This window comes from Anoplolepis gracilipes, chromosome 9, assembly GCF_047496725.1.
Source record: "Anoplolepis gracilipes chromosome 9, ASM4749672v1, whole genome shotgun sequence".
NCBI lineage: Eukaryota > Metazoa > Arthropoda > Insecta > Hymenoptera > Formicidae > Anoplolepis > Anoplolepis gracilipes.
Genome location: NC_132978.1, coordinates 13,541,584 through 13,564,935, shown reverse-complemented (window position 1 = coordinate 13,564,935; position 23,352 = coordinate 13,541,584). Strand labels below are relative to the sequence as shown.

At 33.6% G+C, this 23,352-nt stretch overlaps 1 protein-coding gene across 3 annotated transcripts in view; it reads left to right on the top strand.

Annotated features, from left to right (window-relative positions):
- Ph4alphaefb (prolyl 4-hydroxylase subunit alpha-1) overlaps window positions 1-23,352 on the top strand; it is a 167,675-nt gene that overhangs the window by 60,963 nt on the left and 83,360 nt on the right. Inside the window, exon 1 of one of the 3 annotated variants that reach the window (XM_072899160.1) lies at window positions 15,279-15,861. The exons of the other annotated variants lie outside the window; for them this stretch is intronic. The gene's annotated coding sequence lies outside the window, so the exon portion shown is untranslated. Of the gene's footprint in view, window positions 1-15,278; window positions 15,862-23,352 lie in introns of those variants that run through there. 3 annotated transcript variants of the gene reach the window in all.

Below are 23,352 nucleotides of genomic sequence, written 5' to 3'. Positions count from 1 at the left end.
TGCTCTGGTTAAAACAACAGATGAAGATAAATGCAAATCTAATATCAGCATCGTGGCGTCACATGATGCATTGATCGTCTGGTCGCCCGTTATTATTCGCGTTCGCGTTTGACATAATGTCGGTAAATATAAATCAGAGATGGGGGTGATCTAAGGAGTTGCTGAATTATTGTCCTTGTTGCGTCGACTGAATGCTGGTATCCCAGGAATATATACCGAGAGACTTCTTCGCGATGACAAACGTACATTGTTCATACCAACGCCATTGTTGCGGCCGCAACAATGACGCGATATATACAGGAAGGTGCCTCGGTGTGCAAACTCCGGCAGTGCTAACGGGGTGTTGCTTTTTGTCCCGAAAATGCAAATTACGATTCTCGTCGCGACTCCCTAACATGACTGGTATTAATCAATTTCTTCGTACTTGTACAATTTCATGCAATTTTCGTCTCTCATCCATGTTGAATGAGCGATATGCGCGATTAGCCATCTTATTTATGTTACGTTGCAATTAATCGCGCGCGATATTGCACACATATTATATACGTACAATAGGCAACAACATCGTGTGATATACAATTATATATTCGAATCTGAAATATGAAATATATATGTATGTTGCGCCGCGATTACGCGCCATGTGGATCCAACAGCTGTCTTTTGCGCTCTCTGTGTATTACACAGAATGTACAAAGCGTGTTTGCGGTTACAGCATTATTTTACGCATTAGGCGAATAAGGTGAATAAGGCGAATAAGGCGAATAAGGCGAATAAGGCGAATAAGGCGAATTCTCGCAGCATCCGCAAAATCGAGAGCAAACGGCGAAACAAGGAAAGAGGCGGACCGTTTATCTTCATCTTTGCATCGGAACGTAACAACTTTGTTAACAAGAATTAGCTGTTTCATTTCAAGAAGAAAAGTTTCTCTCTCGAGAAACGTGTTCTCGCGGTACGACAATTTTGGAGACACCGCCAAGAGAAAAAAGCACCCGGGGCCCGGGGCCCGGGACCCGGGACCCGGGACCCGAAACGTATCAAACTCGTTAAATATTACACGCGAGATATAATTATAATTTGCTTTTCGTAAAAAAAAGTATATTATACTTCATGTGGATCCAAAGTTTCATTAGTCGATGAATAATAATTAGGCACGAGGTACGTGCGAGGTATACGAGTAGGTATACTCTTAATTTTTCAATGTGAAAATTTCTTTATACATTATTTTTTTTCCATTTTATTAGCTTTATATTTATTCTCCTCCGCAATTACAAGGACGAAATTCCGCGAATAAACAAACGGCGCGACCGAACGCGCCGGCGAAGCGAACTCTTGCCGGATTACGGGAGTGATTGTCGCGAAATTGCAGCTGCGCCACGGCATAATAACTCAAAACTAATTGCCGTGCTTGCGGTAATTATTTTCTCATATGCGCAAAGGTCCCCGCGAGATCGTCGGCTACACTTTTACAAGATAATGACCGTTGTGAAAATTTTATCACGCCTGCTAATTCCACCTGTGCCCGCAACTCGCGCTCTATTAATCCGCGCAGAACGCAGCTTTATTCGGATATGATTTATTTTATTCATTGTCAGTGACGAAATTTACATTTATAAATAAATTTAACCAGGTGAATATTTCCTTTATTTTTCTTCAATGTTTTTGCAATTATAAATAATATTTAATAGATTAAATTATTTATCTAATCAGCTATAAAAATATTGGGAGGATATGGGGGAAATACGATAATAAACTTTTCACTAATACATATATGTATTACAACAAATGTATAAAACAATATAAAAATAAATATTGAATATTTCCCCGTGTACATAATGTATGTACATACATAATAATATCAGTAAGGTTATATCCAATTTGCAAATTGCGAAAATTTATTGATAGAGAGAGAGAGAGAGAGAGAGAGAGAAATGTAAAATTTTTCATTAGACGGAAATATGACAATTCAATTTTACAATAAGAGCGATTTTGCTGCAATGACATCAAAATTTGATAAATTTAAGTTCTTGAATTTGAAACTTGTTATCAAATCAGACTCTAATGAACAAATCATTATTCGAAATGGAACTGAGTCGATCAACCATTATCAAATGATCATTGAAAGATATTTAGCACAACGCGCATGATTATTCATAGTTGCGCTGGCGCTACTATTAGCTTTGTTCCAGTTTGATTTAGAAACGATCAATCACTCTCTGATATAACACCGATGAATGATATACACGTTCATCTGCCTATAAGCGTTGTCGTTATCCTACCATCGAGATTTTCAGACGAAAGCGCATAATATTGCGTCTGTATAAATCGCCCATAATAAAAATAACATACGTTGGAAATTTAATAAAAAAATATAAGAACATAGATTTGATTACAACTTCCAACAGTATCTGCAAAGAACTACAAGAATCAACGATACAAATTTGAAATTACTGTACTGAAAAAATTTGTACATGAACGTGTATAAATTACAACATGTGTAAAAAAAATATATAAATGTAAAAAAATTACAGGTTGAAATAAATTTAAAACATGAAGTTTGCTCCGCTGTGCAAATAATACATATATATTATTCGTTATTATCAAAGAGAGGGGGGAGGGGGGAGGGGGAGAGAGAGATGTGTTTAACTACGAATCAAAATTAATTTGTAGAAATTCAGTTCTATACGACATTGTGTATATATATATATATATATATATATATATATATATATATATCTCATTTACGGAATTTAGGGATTTTCACGTTTTCGTGAGGGGATTCTCGGGATTTTCGGGGTATCACGGATTCAGAGACCTTCCGCTTTTCCATCTCTGACGTTGAGCCGCGAATGTTCGGGGAAACGACAAGACCGTCTAATGAGCAGACTAGACCGTACACAGCGCGGATCCGTGAATGGGAGATAAGCTTAAGTCGACCGTCACTGGTTGCTCGTCGCCATCTACGACTATTCGCTATACGTCCAACGAACTGTACACCATTCGCGTACACCATACAACGTACATCGTCATGCAACACGTGTGTATATATATATATATATGTGTGTGTGTTCGTGTGTGTGTGTGTGTGTGTACTTGTATATATACAAACGCAGAATATAGTAGGTGTTGTAGCGTGGCAGTTGCGCTTCCAGACATTTCCTCCAGGCACTCCGGTTTATTGTTGGTTCCTGCTCAGCGTTTCGTGCTATCTGCCGGTCGGTTGGTCTTACGGTAATACAGCTGAGAAAAAAAAAAACAGCATTTCTCGATAATGTTAACAAGCTTACAATTAATATCAGAACAGCATCTTTTGACGGTGTCTAGAAATTATTATTTTTATTATAATATATTACAAAGTTTCGAGGAAATTTCTTTTCAGGACGAATGAGAGATACAATACACGTAAAATTGTTTAATAATAAAAATGTATGTGTCTGAAAAAAATCAAGAAACAAGTTCAAGTATGATGTGCTTGGAGTAGTGTACCACTTTGCGTACTTTTAGAAAAGTTGATTCATTTTTATATATATATATATATATATATATATATATATATATATATAATTTTTTCTATTTAATATAATCTATCTGTATATATGCAAACGGTTTTTTTCAAGATGTAATCTTAGGATAGGACTCAGAGTTTAATTTTAATTATATTTTTGGACAAATTTTAACTTTTATTTTAAATACCATATTTTGGCTACTTTTGTCTGCATAATGCATGTATCGATCACTATTTTAAAAAAATCCGAATTTACGATATATGTAAACGGTTTATTCGCGTATGAATTTGCTGCATTGATATTTTTTTCAATTGTGCAACACGTTGCTGCAAAGCGATAATGCTTTTTACGGAAACTAGTACGTTTAAAAATAGTAGTTGCTGCAAATATAAGCGATACAGAAATCCAAGAGTGCAAGTCTTTCGCCGAATTTTTAGATATAAAAAATTACATTTTTTTATAAAAAGGTATGTGTTAAATTGGGTCATTAATTTTGGAAAAATATCAAAAATAAAAATAGAAAGTGTCAACGTTTTATAAAACTACAATTAAAAGAAAAGTTAATATAATAATTTTATTAAAATTAAATCTAGATGCGTTTTTAAATATTCTACATCAAATATATACGCAAACATAAATAAAATTCTAAATATATTATTCTACCAATGTGTTGGGTGATAAGTTTGTGAAAGCATGTTTAATTTAGTGTTAGTCTTCAATGTCGGATATAGGCAGATAGTTTCATAGTGATAGTTCCGTATTTCGTGAGAATGAAAGGGTTAGAACTAGAGAACCAACTAGTACCACACGATAAACTCAGCTGCAACTCGGTTAACCAAACGCTCCAGGCATCATTGACATGAACGACGAATGGTAGAAAGCACAGCCAGAATGACGTATAGTCAGAAATCTTTTTCAAATTTTAAATCTTAAATATATAAATCTTTATATACATATATTGCATCGTGAATATATTTTATCTTTTTGGAGAAATCTATAAATCTTTATTGCTATTATAATATTATCTTTGAATCACGAATCGGCTATGAAGAAAATAGCAAAATATATTATATAAACAACTGTTTTCCATTATTTTTATTATCTATTAGGAATTATTTCATAGATATTCACGTATAGCCATTGGTTCTTTCTCATAAAGGAAAAATTTGTCTAACAATAAGACATTTTCCGTTTCATCCGTCACTGGAGAGTTCTTTCGACAGCAGTATCATTTCTGTACACGATATTTATAATTTCTACATGTAATTTCATATACATATATATATTTTTCCTTTTTCTTTTATATAATACTTTTGCATAGTATAAAAAAAAAAGTTATTTTTACACTTATACAAAAGTATATTGTATATTAAAATAGAGAGAATTGATAAAAGAATTAATAGTTTTCGAAATATATTATTGTTGCGTTTTCTGATTGATTTTAATTAATTTTAATATTCATCTTTGTACTGTCACTCATTTACAAGCATTTGCGCAAAAAATATGACATTCTTTTAAAAGGTAATATTGTATGTTAACTTTAATATTGAACTACGAATACAGAACTCAAGGAACAAGAAAATTAATAGAATAAGTCGTTTGGAAGATGAATCCACAAAGCACTTTAGCAATCACAAAACTTTACGAGACATTAGCTCTTTATATAATTATGTTCTTGTTGATAAATAATTTTTCAGCGTGCTAAGAGATGATCTCTTGAAGATGGGTACGGCAAATATTAAATTTGACTTGCTACTTCAATACGGAGATGAAACATGAAAAGCTGCACAACACTGTCCTCTCTTTTCAAGATTCTCGTTTTGAGAATCAATAATGGAGAGATTTATTTCATTTATATTTCATACTTCAATTGATTACTATGTAGACTTCTCTTTCAAACAGTTAGGATTATTTTATTAGTTTGTTCGTTCGTTGTGTTTGTTGTACTCTTATTGTTGATAAAATATTAAAGTCAACATACTACTTTTTGAAAGAGGATTATTATTTTCGGCGTAAATATTTGTAAATAAGTGACAGTGCAAAGATAAAAATTAAAATCGATTAAAATCAATCAGAAAGTGGCAACAATATTATAATCTCGAAAACCATAAAATTCCTGGTTGGCACATTTTCAGTATACCTGTTTCGTTTTTTCTTCTTTTTTATCTCAAAAAAAAAAAAAAAAAAAAATAAATAAATTAGTTTTCTCGCGGACTGATTTATTAATTTTTTTCTGTATAATAATTATCGCTCCTATATAAAGCGCAACAAAGAGGAATTATTTCATGACTGACCGTTCACGTATTCACGTTTGTCGCTTTGGCAGATGCACGAGTCGTTACTCATTGCTTACGTGGCTTATTCGCGATTACTGAATGTTAAAGTACGGCGAGAGAGTTGCCTACACAGTTTGGTCTCATTTGGCCAATTTTCGAGTTTTGCATAATCAGATGCGTATCATCAGTGAGATGATTTAACAGCGGTGCGCAAAAGTCAGAATATTCGTTTGCGACAACGCGTGACGACACGATTATCTCATCGAATGGAATATCGTATGGAATATCGTATGGAATATCGTATGGAATATCGTATGGAATCGAACGTATCGGATCACATCATCAGAGGATCCTCTATAATTGTTACCAGTGACATGCTCGATGCTCTAGTGCTCTAGTATATATGATATTATTTCTGTTGGAACGACAGAGACAAGATTGTAGAAAAGAAATATCGTTTTTATCAGAAATTAAAATTAGTTTGCGCGTGTGTATATATACATACGTCTATTCTCTTTCTTTCTATATTTAATTCAATGTTTATTGATTAAGAGAAATTAGTACAATACTGTATTTTATTTGCCTTTTCAAAGTCAAAGAAAGAACAGTTTTATTTTGTAGCCTAAAGTTTTATGAAAGTTTTCAGAAAAAATAATATTTATTTTGAAGAAAATATCTCTTTCACAAAGGATCAAGGTTTATTCGGAAAAGTTTCAACAAAATAACTGAAAGTGAGTGACTCTACAGAGAGGTGAGAGAAAAGATTCTCCAACATTTTCTAGCTCAACTTTATTTTAATCATCAACGCTATAACGTTACATTTGCATTTTTTATTATTTGTACTCTTTATTAAGAAGAATAAAGAATGCTACGTACCAACTAGGAGTCTTGAAAAGTATGATTGATAGTGCGATGCGGATTTTACGCCAGCAAAATATTGCGTGATATATTTTCATATTTTCTTTCGCGAATATCATTTATTACGCATGAAAATGGCGTAACGTTTGATCCTAATGGTTTTATTATCTTCGTCGTTGCGCTTCTATTCCGTTTTCAACGTATGCTCGCATGCTCGTACGTTGCATACATGTTCATTCGAGACATCTGTCTATCTATTACGGGGAGCGTGCTTTCTCCGCGTATGCCACCGCTCCGCTTCATCCATATGCAATCTGTAAAGTAGCCGTAACATTATCCGTCATGGACAGAAATGGCACATCGCAGACGTTGACAGTGCATGCTTATAATCTGCCTGATGCCTGATGCCTGATGCCTGATGCCTGATGCCTGATGCCTGATTTCATTTGCTAGTCCCTTTAAATGAAAGCATGCGCGCACGTACGCGTGTCTTTATAATTAGAACTTTTACCTTTCCTTTCACAAGTCAATAAGTCATAATCAGATTTTGCCCCTTTCCTTTCCTCAAAGTTATTTCTTTATAATTAAAGTGTTTCTACAAATTTTAATGATCTATTTTTTTTTTAAGCTATTTACTATATTCCAATGATGTTTCTAAATTTTAATATAGTCGTCATTTCCACAAGAATTAAAATCTTGTCGCGATCGACTCAACGATCTCAACAATAACATTTTATAAATATTTTAGCGGTTTTGCAATCATTATTTCAATTCAAACCACTAGTGATAAACGTTGCTCATCAATTTCTTTCTCTGCTCTGATCTCTGATCAGAGCATCGACTTGTTCATTTTTTTCACAATTTCAATCTAATTATACGATTCATAATTTAAAATCTAGAATTTTCAAGTTATATTCAAGTGTTTAATATTGTTAGAGTTTTATAAGTTATGTATTTTTTTTTTTTTTTTTTCAACGAGAAGCTATCGTATAATTTTATTTTGATAAAATCTTAAAATTGTTCAAATAAAAAAACCATGAAAATTTAAAACTGCATAATGTTTTTATAACTTGGATTTTGAATAGTTTATGAATAGTTAGAGATATTGATTCTTCCATTTCTTTTCTTGATAAAAGGAAAAACATTTCGCGCGTATCCGTTTTCGGGGTTAATCTGAATAATGACGCAACGCGGAAATTAGGCACATCAATTAATTTATGAGCTAGAGCGATTTTTCCAGACGGACAGATCATTAGTCAATTAATGTCGAGCTTGTCCGTTGTAATCGCGTGTTAGTATGACATCCGTCGTAACAGAAATGCGTGCTAAACAGTCGATCGTGGAATGTTCATTTCCGCGAGCGTCGTAGGACAATGAACGCTAAACGGATCCTGCCGCAGGGTAAGCAGGATACGTCCGACGTACATATACATCCGCCAAGTGATATATATACACGTGGTACGTAGTAGCCTGCAAATGGCAACTTCGGCACGGTTTACGCGTATAATCAGATGCAGCAACGAGCATTCAATTAACTCCTGTAAATAATTTATTTGACGAAGAGGAAGACGTTCGTTTTGGGGCTATTCGACAAAAGAAATAAAATTTACGAGCGGAATCAAATATTTAGTTTTTAAATATAATTAGTTTTGTGTGCAGTAGGTCAAAGAAATATTTATCAAAACTATATGTAATAATTTTAATCATACATTGTCCATGGGAGCCTGTGTATTTTTATCATTAAAGTTATATCAATTATAATTTAATTATATTAGTATAATTGCATTTATATACGAGAAGAAAAGGTTCCAAATAAATCTTTTTAGATTCTTTTTTCTAAACATGTGTAGAAATAACGCTAAACGTATTTTAATTATTGCGTAGATTATTGTAAATAATATCGAAAATAAATATTGGAAAAACATGTTTTATAAATATTTATCTTTAAATACAATATTTTTTAAATTTAAATTAAAAATACATTTTTTTTTATATCCTTGAAAGAGGATAATAGATATAAATACATAAAATATATTTATTTGGATACGTACAATATATATATATATAAAATTTTCAAACTTGTATTATATACATTTTGACTATTTTAATATATTTTATATATATCTCAAATATTATTTTTAATGTTGTACATACCTATAGCAAGAAAAATAATCAGGAAAGTAACACAAAGACGGATATACATATATTTATATTAAAGAATATTATATCATTTGTTTAGTGTTAATTATTTATACAAACAATTAACCTTATTTAATGAAACAAAACGAATCCAAAAGCATAAGAGAAAAGTATAATTAAAATAAAAACACAAATTCGTGAAAATATTATTATTTTGATTATTTAAACCTCTTTATTATAGAGAGAAAAAAATATACATATATATTTGAAATATTTATTTCTGTATGTGTGATTTGTGTAAAATAAATTGAATATTGTACATGTAGGATTATAATTAACATACAAGTGAGTTATTATTTTATTCGTTCATAATTCTTAAAAAAGTCGGTAAAATAATAAATAATAAATAATTATAAAATAAGTAAAAAAAAGTATAGACATGTACATATTTTTATTCTCTATTTGACCTACTTATTTATTGTTTATATTTGCATAAAAATACATATATATGCTCTTTTTAACATAGCATCACGTTGATTATTCCTACATATCAGTTTATATGTATTTTCTCTCTCTCTCTCTCTCTCTCTCTCTCTCTCTCTCTCTCTCTCTCTCTCTCTCTCTCTCTCTCTCTCTCTCTCTCTCTCTAAGTAAATTATCAACATAATTATAGTTATAAATAATCAATCAATTTTTTTTCAATGCACAATGAATGCAACATCAAAGATTAAATTTATGAATTATTGTTAAAAAACCTGGAAAGATATTCAATCCATATAATACAAATAATCCAGATTAATAATATAAATATGACCTAGTTAAAAAACTAAAAAAACTTGTATGCAATGTTAACGCCTTATTGTTTTCTTTTGTATTATTTTGACCGACGTGGGCGCTCATCCGACAATGACGTAACGATATCGCTGTGCATTTTTTATGAGCGCACGCTGCCAACAATGTCTTCGAGACAGCCAGAAATTATTCAGCCACTCATCCCGCCGTTCTCAATTTATCCTCGGGGTCGATGCACTCCTCGCGTATGTGTCTATCGTGTCATATCCATGCCACTAACCGCGAATGATATTTAGCGACGTTCTAATGCGAAGAATACAACTCTTGTTCAAAGATTCACGCTTCGTTTATTTCGACACAATGTATATCTATTCAGGGGAATAATTTTTTATTTCGATAAAAGTTGCGTCATTTTCGATAGTTGTTACGAATGTACAGTCACAGCCAGACCTTTTTAAGACTAACAGAAATTAAATTTTACCATTTTATTAATGCTTTCTATTTCCGTATTTTTTTTTCCGCTTAAAAAGTAATTATGCATTTCTTATTTTTCTCTTTTTAATTTAATATGGCTGATTCTTCTTTTTTATTTCATTTTGAGTATATACAAAGCGATATAATAGGTGCGATTAAAAAAAGCGTAGACCCAATTTTGCAAGTGCCAAGATTTAATTGGTGACAACGCGGAAATTATGAAAAACAGGAAACCACGAGAAAAAAGCTCGGGCTTGAGTGCGATTTTTCAGTCGGATAAGCATCCGGACTAGTGGCTGCTAGTAATAAGCGACTGCTTCCTTGTCGCAAAATCTCGTCTCCCTCCCCCTCTTTCTCTCTCTCTCTCTCTCTCTCTCCTTCTCTTTCACACATACGCATTTATGCGCCAAAGCGTTGTGATATGCGGTAGCGAGGGTTCACAATACAAAACGAGGAAAAAAGAGAAAATAAAAATAAAAAAAAAAAAAGGGTGGTACTCGAATCAACTCGCGTCCGACGACTATTTGTCACGCGGCACGGTCCGCCGTTTCTTCATGAGGTGCTCGGTTTACGCATTAATCCAGCTAGATGAGAGAAAAAAATTGTGCAAACAGCGTTTCAACATATAGGCAGTCGCTACTTTCGCCTCTTCCTCCTCCTCCTCCTCCCTTTTCTATTCTCTTTATATCATTCCCTACGCCCTTTTAACGCATGCCTCCTGCAACATTCGCACGAGTCGGTATGACACGCAAGCTCGTAATTAAGCCAAGCTTTAATTTATCGCTTGTAATCTGTAATTGTCAACAGCGAGAATCTAGAAAAATGCGGCGGGAAATAATAATGCAAATTCGAGCAAACACGACGAGCCGAGAGGGAGACTTAACAGTGATTAATAAATGATGGCAAACGATCGAATATATACGTTAATCGTCAAAACAAACGAATTAATTCAACAGATTGAAAGACGGGTAAAGTACGACGGGTATCATAAATTCACCGGATCGGAGCAAAATTATTCAATTACGGTGGATTGAGTTCAGATTGTACTTTTTTTACGTACCATATGTACTGTGATTCTAAATACATTGCTTTTTTCTTTTTTTTTTTAATTTCACGTTGAATGATTCGAGTTTTGACCGCCGATTATTTAATGAATATATGCAAATAAGAATATAAATGAATGCTTTGATTTAAATGTTCACTTTAAAACCCATTATATTATGTTCTCTCTCACTGCATATTTATTCTATTATTTTTCTGTTCGAACAGTTTTTTAGTCATTTGTTACAAAAATTTTAGTTGAAAAACATTTTTAAGCTTTTTTGCCGCTCCATTATATTCACCATATTCCCCATTTTAGCGAAATGTTAAGCTGATGAACCGAATTGATCAATGTGACGGTAATCCGTATCATGTTAATCCTATATATACATATATGTATAAGATTCATGTATGATGGTTAAAAAAGTTATGATAGATATATATATATATATATATATATATATATATATATATATGTAAAAATATGTATATTGTATGTAGGAAATATAAATTCTATTTAGATGAATGTTTAGTAATAATTTACTTTTATTCCTCTCTGTACTTTTTTAACGATTATACAAGGAAATACGCGTTTGAATCTTACGGTCAAGATATTCCGCCCTCGAGAGATAATATGGCTCGTCGTCATAGACAGATGTTTACACTATGCAAACATCGCTGTAAAAAGTTTTCGGTACGACTGCACACACTCGGTCGTAGACGTAGCAAGGACCGACGAGACTTTCGCAAAGTCGTGAGAAATTAAAGTTTCGCGAAAGAACTAGGTACGTTCCATAGCTCTCTCTCTCTCTCTCTATCTCTCTCTCTTGTATCCGACTGTGCCTTTAAAAGTCCACCAGTCATGTGGTAAGGATATTGCGATCGCCAAGGGAAATAAATCGCGCGATATAGGCGACCATGCGCGGATTTTACGAGAACGATAGAATTTAAGAATGCATTTCGGTCTGCGAATCGACCGACGCGATTCCGCACCCAATTTAATCTGCGTGCAAAATGTTGGTTTTCGTTTTCCGAGAGCCAGATTTGCAAGTACCGTTTTGTTGCTGATAAATGTGCAGAGTAGTTTCTTGAAGAAAACTTTAGTACTTAAGCGACTTACCAATCGCGTACGAATAATCCATAAATAAAGTCAATCAAGAGGATTGATATATTGCGTTTTTAAAAGTATTTGTAGAAAAGATCTCAATTTACATAATCATTTTAAAGTCAAATTAATATATATATATATATATATATATTTATCTATATATTATATAATTTATATAAAATATACGATCAAGTATAATTAACTTAAATTTAGAAAATATAATTAAACGCGAATGAAAAGCGCCGCACAGTGTGTCAACGCTTTAAATTAATGATGGGAACGTTTACGGATATTCAATATGTATTTTAGAAAAGTTGATGTATGGTCTTTTAGATTAAAATTATTTTAGAATATATAAAAGTTGTAGAAAAACTGTATATTGAGAGAGAGAGAGAGAGAGAGAGAGAGAAAGAGAGTTAATTTTGAAAAAAGAGCAAAATATAATATACGAAATGCTTTCAAATTTTCAATTTTAACTATAACTGTACATTAATTTTTCTCATGTATCGATATTAATCCCATTAATTTCACACGTTTTTTCGTATATTATGCAATTGGTACATCCGCACTTAACGTATCTACAGGTACTTTTATAGGACCAATGACACAAACGTCTTGATATATCTGCGCTCGTATAACACGAATGCAGATATGCGCCAACTCGTCTCTCTGCATCGTAAGAGATACTGATTAGCTTGCAAAAGAGCAGAAACGAGAGAGAGAGAGAGAGAGAGAGAGAGAGAGAAAGAGAGAGTAATAGAAAGATTCGTCGAAACGAAAGAGTAAACTAGAGCGTTGACATAAATGGAGAACTACATGATGGACCGAATGCAAGAAGCACAGATGAGTGTATTATGAGAAAGAGAGAGAGAGGAGAGGAGAGGCACTTGTATGTATATGTATAGGATGGTTCAAACTTTAGTGCCGTCGGTCATTGACCTCCGAATTTTGACCGCCATATAAGCCGATGGGCTTCTGCTGATTTATTTTTACTTCACTGGCTTACACTTTCCTCATTTTAGAAAAAAAGAGTGGAAACATGTTTGGATTTTGCAGGAAGAAAGAAAAGAGAGAAAAAGCATAAGGAATACATCGTACAGTGTATCGGCGCTTCGAATTAATGATAGGAGCGTTTACGGTTTTAATATATGTATATTGTTTTAATATTTAATATATATTTTAGAAAATGTAAAAATGAGAGGCGGCTCTGTGTTATTAATAAAATAAGAAATAATGGGCGATAGGAACCAAGCTCTGTAATTATTGAGCAAATTCGCAATTATACATTGTTTGAATTATATTAGAATCTAGAATTACTAGTAATAGAATTATTAGTTGGATGTGTGACTAAATTTTAAATGCTACTAAATAGTCACACATCCAACACATTTCACGATTGTTTGCGATTATGTTAAAGTATTAATTTATATTGCTCGCGCTGAAGAGGGCCAAAAAATTGGCCGAAACGTTCGCGTTTCTATATATCGATTCATTGTTATCAATCGTATGTAATTCTAAATTTTAATATAGTTAATTCAAACAATGTATAATTGCGAATTTGCTCAATAATTACAGAGCTTGGCTCCTATTGCCCATTATTTCTTATTTTAGAAAATGTTTTAATATTTAATATGTATTTTAGAAAATGGCGTTTAACAATGTTTTTGAAAATTAATTAGTTATCTTTAATTGCATCTTTTAATCACGGTGTATTTCTATCATATAGGTAAACATAAAGAAGCGTATATTTATTTAAAATAAATTGTACGTATTATAAACAAATATAAATATACATTTGTATATGCACTCAAAAAAATATTTTGCTAATGTAGATGGATTTTCAGATGTCTCAATTAAAATATTTCGCTACTTTTTGCATCTGTTGGAATATTGTTTGTCACATATAGAATTTATAGCAGCGATATTCTAGCAATACCTCTAGAAAATTTAGATCCCATTGGCAAATATTAATCACAAATATAATTGTCCTTGACAATAGGCCCTAAAGATAGGTATCGTAGAAAAATTTTCCGTCTAAATTGCACTAATTGCACTAGGTACGGATATAAATTCTATCTCTGTCATTTAAATTGATCAAGTGCAAAATATATGCAGTACCGCAGTATTTGCTAATAATTTATCTGTTTCAGAGTTAATTTTTTACACCTAGAAAATTTTTGTCCAAATTGCAAGATCATTTTTTAGAGTGATGAATATATATATATATATATATATATATATATATATATATGTATGTATTTATACATATAATGGAAATGCTGACATATACAACTAATAATTAAGATAGATGACAAAATTACACGTCGGTTAAGTAAGTTTATTCTACACAAAAAATCTTTCATCTTTTATTTAAAATTTTTTAACCGTACACATGTTGAAAAATCTATGTTATATAAAAGGTATGCGTATAAAAACAATCTGGAAAAACTAGTTGCGCGCAAAACAAACGAACAACACAAGGTAGAAAGTGAAAAACAAAATAGTATAATTAATACACTCCATACTTTCCATTCCAACCCTCTCAATTATCGACACATCCATTTTATCAGTGTCGAAGTGTAGTTAATGAAAGCGAACGAGTTGGATCGTGCATCCCGCGTATCATGGGTTGCAAGCGAAAAAGAGACGGACAGAGAGAGAGAGAGAGAGAGAGAGAGGGGGGGGGGAGAGAGAGAAGGGGGCGATATAGGAAAATGGAAGGGAGTGGGACACACATACATATGTACAGAGAGAAGATCTCCAAACGACAGAGGAAACGGCCTAGCGCGTAAATTTTCTCTCTACCTTGCTCGCTTACTCACTCGTAGCAACGGAGCGAGCGAACGAAACACGGTAACGCGACTCGTGGATCGCGGAGTGGAGTAAGCGGTGTGAGACGCGAGACGGAAGGTGGAACGGTGAGTGGCGCGGGGCGAGGGGCGAGGGGCGAGAGACACGAGAGAACGAGAGCGCGGGAGAGCCGGCGCTTGCGGCGTAGCGGCGAGGCGGCGAGGCTGGTGGAGAGGGGATGTCAGAGAGTGGGGAGGAAGGAGAGCGCGCGACGCGCGGCGCGCGGCATCGCGATCGTGGCAAAGCGAGGCAACATACCGGATCGGCCACAACCCGCAGCATCCGTCTCCCGCTACCGCGTTAGTTCACTGCCGGATTTCGCGCTGCGTGGTGCATGGTGCATGGTGCATGGTGCGTGGTGCATGGTGCATGGTGCATGGTGCATGGTTGGTTATACGAGAGTTGGTTAAGAGCTGCCGCATTCAGAGTCTCAATAATAACTCTCTTAATTATCGGCATATAATAGTCGAGTAACTTTTGCGTCTGTTTGAAGATTTGAAGACTGATATGACAAGACAGTCGAAGAATCGTGGTAAATTGGTCCACTGACTTTGAGGTTAGAAGCGATTGAAATCGGTCACGTAAGCCGGCGTGAGTGTCGCCCGATGTGCATCCATCTGTGTGAACCATTGTGTATGTGTGTGTGGGTGCGCGCTCGCGTGTGTCGTGAATAAAATTAGGTACTCGACGCGTGATTCTCTGTGACTGCTGCACATTTGATCGTCATCATTGTTATCGTTTCGCACGACGGTGAAAAATTCCTCGAGATTTCTTTTGCGAGGGCGAGTGATTGTCGACGTCGCGTAAAAACAACGAACGGGTATGTACAATATTTTTCTGATACTGTATACACGTAGAATACATGTTTAATGTGACATGTGATTGAACAATATGCTGGCTGATGCAACATTATTTCCCGCTTATCCGCGGTTTGATTATGCTCTGATCAGAGCATGCAAAGTTTCAAGTAACGTTCTCATAAAATATAAATGGATATTAGAACATTTAATATCGGTTAACAATGTCGCCATTAATTAAAAAATCCATCCTGTTCGAAATTCAATGCTGCTTATGAATAATCATAAAATATAACGTAGGCAGATATTGCTAGTATTACAATTAATATTGTAAATTTCGTTATTAAACGCACTGATTTCACTAACAATATATGACTTTCAAATAATGCGAACAGTGAATTACAATTGTTACAACAAGCATTATTACCGCGAAAATATTTCAATATCTCGCGGCTATTCCAAGCTTTATGCATGCGTACATTTTCGCTAATATCTACATAGATTAATACAATTTTAATTTTAAAAAAATATCGTAAAAAGTAAAATTGTAAATATTTGCATTTAGGATGATTCTTTTAAAGAATCACTGAATTTCTGCGTGATTATCGAAAAAAAGATAAAGAGAGAGAGAGAGAGAGAGAGAGAGAGAGAGAGAGAGAGAGAGAGAGAGAGAGAGAAAGAGAGAAAGATTGATCGGTGTGGGAAGATTTATAAAGCAATTCCGATTAATGAATTTAACAAATGACAAATCGCCATTTGTCGCCATAATACTGCATCGAAATGATGACGTAATGCGCCATATATATCACTGCGTTCATTATATGAACTTACTACAATACCGTATGAATAGTCTTAAAATATCTATCCATATCTCTCTTTTTCTTATAATTAGATCAACAAGGGTCGCCTCTTTTTTCTCTTTCGCCCATATTTATCTTTCAATGGTTTACATATATAACATACTTGTCTGTACAATAAGTTTATCGTTGTCTGTCAACAACACGTTTCGAATTTATTTATTGGGAAAAGATGAGTGTGCCTTATCACGGTTTAAATGTGATACCTACTAATATTTTTGTAATAATAAAAGTTTTTGCGCGCGCAACTAAGTTTTTTTTTTTTTTTTTTTATTTTTTATCTATTTAATTATTTCTTTGGAAATCTTTATTTCGCGATTGAGGAATATCTCGAAGAAACCTGACGTAAGTATGTATGTACGTAAGTGTTGGCGTTTCACGATCGACTGAACGAGGACAGCTTTTATAACGTGCCGCGTTTGTATTCACGGTCACGACGCTCATTCACCGGGTAATTTCCATTATGTGATCACGCTATAATAACTGATAGATGCAAGTATAGATCGTTACCTCCTTCTCTTCGTTATGTTGCAATAACACACTTCACATCGAGTTTTGATACGAATCAAATAATCGCAGGATTATCCGATCGGATAATCGACCTTGAATGAAAACTGTTCTACAGTTTATGTTAGGTCTCATACGTTACGTCTCTATAAATAGATTGCTCTTATTAAATCAGTCATCAAATTTATTGAAATATGATAAGACGTAAGATGTGTCGTACAAACATACATTTATATATAATCGTAACTTTAATTTTAATCGAAATATTAATTATAATTATAATTGTAATAATTATAAATATATTTGCATTTATATTAATTTTATAAATAAATAAATATATATAATTATTATTATATATATATTATTATAATTATTAATTTTATAATTAAAATATTGAAATAAAGTTTGAGACTTATATTTTTGCTTCAGAGCATTATTACAAATGTGTTTGTATGGCTATTTAAGACGTTAAACACATTTAGTTTGTAGATTTTCAATTCCTCATCTTGTTTAAAAATTAAAAAGTTATTTTTTTTTCCTCATGAAATTAGTTTACACATTTGCGTCCAAATTACTTATAATGCCACCAAATTGATGTCTCTAGCACCAAGCTGAACAATATACAATATAGATGTAATAAAAAAGTGATATCTTATGTTGGTACAATTTTTTCAAGTTTGTTATCCGCAGATCAGTTTCACCTTTTGCCAATATTTTTATTTTATAACATTTTCTTTTTTAAATCTCGTATCACTTTAAAAAAAAAATCATTTACAGCAAAAAAAAAAAAAAAAAAAAAAAGGAATTTTCAGTGTTTATAACGCTGTCGTTTTGACGCAACGAGAAAATGTCACTCGTCTCGTAAAACGTCCTAGTTGTAAAAATAACTGAAACAATCAATTTGTAGGAAACAGTTTTGACGTATACGATAGACACCGCTGTCATATGGGCCGATATACATATATCATTTCGAGATGGATGTGAGAGTATAAAGAATGTTGCTTTCTCACACACAACTTTTTTCTAATGTAAATATATATATATATATATATAAAAACATATACCGAGAGTGTGACCACAACAGCCAATTTTTATTTTATTCACTCTTTGAAGCATTTTTCAATGGTGATAGTTCCGAGGTGTTATATTTTCAATACATTCATTCAACGTTAACGTTACAATTATTGCGAATAATTTTAAATCCAAAGTTTGCAAAATATAAGACTATAGGTAGGTACATCTTTTTCGCCAAATCTGATACAAATTCTGTCTTTTATTTCTATCTTTAAATTTTTTGCGTATTATTTTTTCCAAGATATTAGATGTATATAGTTAATATATGTAGAGATTTTTGGGAGAGAGAGAAAGATAGAACGACTTTACCCGCTCTCGCAGACAGTAAAATTGATCTCGATGGTGCGGGCAACTCGTCGAGGGGATTGCATTTAAAATTTTGTAATACGCTAAAAGTCATGCAATTTGATGCAGTTTAAGGTCATTCTCTTTTATATTTAACTCGATGATAGCCGACGAAACGAGCCACTGAATTCTACTTGCGCGCACTTACGAGCCTTTATTCCTTGTCCATGCTTACTATTTGCCATTTTGTTTCTTTTTCCTCTCTTCTCTTTCTTGCGTGCCATCCACATTCTTTCCTTCTTCCTTCTTGGCTTTCTTCTCACTAGGACTTTTTACGTTTCCAGCATGTGTCGCTCTTCGTTGCTTCCGTTCCTTCGCGTTCGTGAACATTTCACGAAATGTTAGAGCCGGAAAGAAAGAGACCGTCGCGTACGATATAGATAATATTTTCAGTTTGCATCTAACAAACATCTTTCGCTTCCCGCGAACGGTCGTACGATTTCTACAATAACACATTTTCTTCCTTTCTTCTCGTAATCATGAATTGTAAAAGTTTTCATTCACCGCAATATGCTACTTTGTACTTTTATAAAAGATTAAATTTTACTAAAGTGATATTACAGCAAAGAAGACCTAATAATGTGATACGATTTATAACGACAAAAATGAAATATTGATAGGAATGGAAAAATACAATATTATTTAATAGATCAATCGTAATTTAATTAAAACCTGCTGACTTTATGATTGATAAAATGTATATTGACAAAAATTTCCTTTTAAACTATTTCAAGGAAGACTCGGGAAGACTGCATATATATTTTTCTTTTCTATACGCAACAAAATGGCTTTTTAAAAATTGTTAAAGCGATACTCGCCTACTACAAAATTTTTTTTCGGGCAAATTTTATCGTACCATATAGGTAATTCATGCAAATATCGATCGAAGGTAAAACGATAGAATTTCCTGTTACGAGCTAATTTCTCTCCATAAAATTGTTTCTTCGTGACGAACAGCTTGCACGCATTTCCCTCGAACGCGGAATTGCATGCGTGATACGCACTCGGTTCTCTTAGTAATTATTGTAATAAAGCTTTGTAATAAACCTTTGATCGTAGGAGAAGTTTGAAACTCGCTCTTTTTCATTCGAACATAGATATTTGAACATTTTAAAACATAGTCATACTTGACAGGATTTTTTTAATGCTGTTATTCACAAGAAAGAAAAGAATTGTGTAAAATTTAAACATGTTAAATATACAATTATTGTTATATTATCAATATGCATATATGGTATGTAGAGATTATCAAATATGTAATTATATTATTTTTTAACGTGTTTCCATTTTCACAGAAATTTAGGGTATAAATTTTTTTTTTTTTTTTTTTTTTTTTTTTTCTTTCCAAAAAAATGCTAAAGTTAAAATTAAATGTTTGCGATTATAATAAAGAACAAGAATGTATGAAAATATGTTTTATTAAAAAATATACTTGTTAAGAATTTGTGTAACGTTCCATTGTCGTAAACGTCCATGCGCTTCTGTCAAAAGTAAAACACATTGTAGCCGGGTTTATGCAACGGGAAATTTTAAGCGCCCATCATTGTGTTGGTCACTCATAAATAACGACTGGCATTGGACCCCGGGACTAGAGGTCGGCTGCGTTTGCGTGAACCACGTGGAAAAAAGTTCTTTTTTTCGTTGCGTTTCATAGAACGATGAAAAAAAAAGAACAGGTTATAGCTGAATGGCAGTGACAATTGAGCTGGCGCAATCGAGGAACAAATCGTAGCCTGGACACGATTAGCTGGGAAAAAAACACGTTATATACTCCTTTTTTTTCTTTTATTTTATTTTTTTTTTTTTTTTTAGTTTTTTTTTTGTGCGGTTTTATTGCATTTGTCCATCGATCGGCAATATGTGTTAATTTCTGTACAATTTCGCCTTTCCGTTGCGTTAGCGCGTTATTTGACGCGCACAAACTTTTTGATGTATTCAACCAATTATTTCTTTCCATACGGACATGGTTGTTTTCGTTTTGATCGTTTTTGTGCAACTTGCATTAAAGTATTGCACAGTAATACTGACGGATGTGTACGGTGCGAGATCGAATCGTTATATATATATATATATATATATATATATATATATATATATATATATTTTTTTTTATATGTATTTCGATAGATGTGTGACCGATTAATATACAATACGTGCAAATAAGAATAAAATTTTCCAAACATTTTTACAAGATTATATTATATTATATACGAATATATTGCTCAATTTAATATTAAATAAGTCTTATTTAAAATTTTTTAAAGTAAAATTTAATTCAATTTTATACAATTTTTGTAAACAATTAAAGTTTAATTCAACTAATTAATATTATGTATAATGTAAGAAAGTGTGTAACAATAAGACGCGTTATACATTTTATAATTTATACATGGGGAGGGCTCACGTAGCTATCGCGTATCTATGGCGTAGCTATTTCATTATCCGTTGTAAACGTGGAACAAAATGTCGTGTTTTTCGTCGCGCACTCGCTTCGATTTCAGTTTTTCATCTCCATCCTGGGTCGTTTGACTTGCAACTTGTGTTCCGCATTTAAAACGGAAATTAAGCGGCATCGTAACCGAAGAGTATGTGCCGCTTGGCCCTCGCCATGCTTGCCTCTTCTCTTGTGTTTTTTAGTTGGTTTGCGCAAAACATAATTGAACTCGATTTATGAAAATGTGAAAAAATCTTGGCGAACCTCGCGATGTTTTGCCAATATTAATCGATGCGAAGCAAATCGAAACGAGTTTACGGATTCATAGGCCAGAAATAGACCCAACGAATTAATAAAAAATCAATAGGAATTGAGTTTACAAAATATATTTTCTAGATTTAGATTTCAAAATTATTCCAACTCTTTGTTTCGTTAGATACAAGCGCGCGTGCGCACACACAGACGCACACACACACACACACACTGTTTTCCATTTAATAATTTTCACAATGTAGCGTGCTGTATTTACGGCAAAAAGTTTAAGAAATATATATATATATATATATATATATATACGGAGCGCGAGGTGATAAGGGTTTCCGACAGACGCAGATGGTCATACACAGCGAGATGCATCACATTGCATCGCGTTCGGAGCCACAGCGCGATGCGCATTACGTTCACAGGCAGATCGTGTAGCGTGACTTGAGACTTTGGGAATTCGGACCGCGAAAGCAATAACGTACCGTCATGGAAATGGTTCGCTACTGTCAGCCACATGTACGCCACATATACGCGCACATGTATTGTACGTATGCGATCGTCGCGATCGTCGCGTCGCGTCGTGCCGTGCGTTATGCACTCGACGGTTCTACACCTAAATACGTGCTGCAGTCGCAAATTTCACGTATCGACGTTGGAAGCGTACGCGTGTATGTTACGTACAGTTTTGATATATGCGGCGTGAAAAATCGATACTTTGCCAGCGCGATCCGTAATATTTATACTTTATACGCAAATAAATGCGATACGTCGCGCGCGTTCATTCGGTTTGAATAAAAATTGAGAATTGAGAATTGTGAGAGAATTGAGAATTCCGATGATGGTGTCTACATTGAGCTGCACTTTCGTACGACGATCCGAAAATAGCGAGTGTGTTTATTATGATTTTTTTTTGTCACGTGTATAGGTATCTCTTTATGCGCTTTCATAAAAATTTCATAAAAATTTGAAATAAAATGATCCAAAGATGTAAACGTGGATCAAGTTTATAAACGATGCATTTATTTTAAAAACATCTCTTAAAAATATATTTTATGAACAGAAAGTTGAAACTGATGTTTTACAAAATATAAAATCTACAAGCAAATAAAATAGATAAAATGGAATAAGCTAATAAATATATACATGTGTATGCAACAACAATGTATATTATTAAAAGAGCAAAAGTTCGATATAATAATGCTGAAACGTGTAATGTTTAGTGTGTGTGTGTGTGTGTGTGTGTGTGTGTGTGTGTGTGTGTGTGTGTGCACAATTAGATATATATCTTTGACTTTATCAATTCAATTTATCATAAGATCCGCAATGTGTTTTTTTTTCCTTTTATGTAGAAAGGATTGAATTGTCTTAAAAGTTTGATGACATGTAAAATTTAAATAATTACTAATTAGGTTGATTCATGTGCACACAATTACATTTTCTAAATATCTTTATTTTTTTTTTTTTTAAGAATATTTGTTTTGTTTGTTTACAATGCTTGATATAAATTTATTTTCGCATAACTAAAATCGTGATTGTATCCTGATGTTTATTCGTAGTGAATGATAAGGTATATGCATTTTTTGACATTTTAGTGTTGGAGTAGAATTAAACGATTCTTTTAGGGAGAAAGAAGGTATGTACTCGCGCATGCAAAGGCGCGAACGCGAAGTAAAGTTAGGAAGATGAGACGAGACGAAAGAGAAGAGAAGACAAGAGACGAGACGAGACGAGACGAGACGAGATGAGATGAGACGAGACGAGACGAGACGAGACGAGACGAGACGAGACGAGACGAGACGAGACGAGACGAGACGAGCCGCGAGCTCTGGTCGGTTGAAACGTGGCGTTCACCTTCCGCGATCTTTCGATGAAATTCCCAGCATCCTTGATGTTCCTTCCGGAGGGCTCTCCAAAGAGGGACTCGCGTATCGGGCGTCGGGCGGACTAAAGCAGGATGTTGCCAGCCAAGCTGTGCTCGACGCGGAATTTGATCCTGACGAAATCGCGACACATACGCGCCGAAAGCCAAGAGT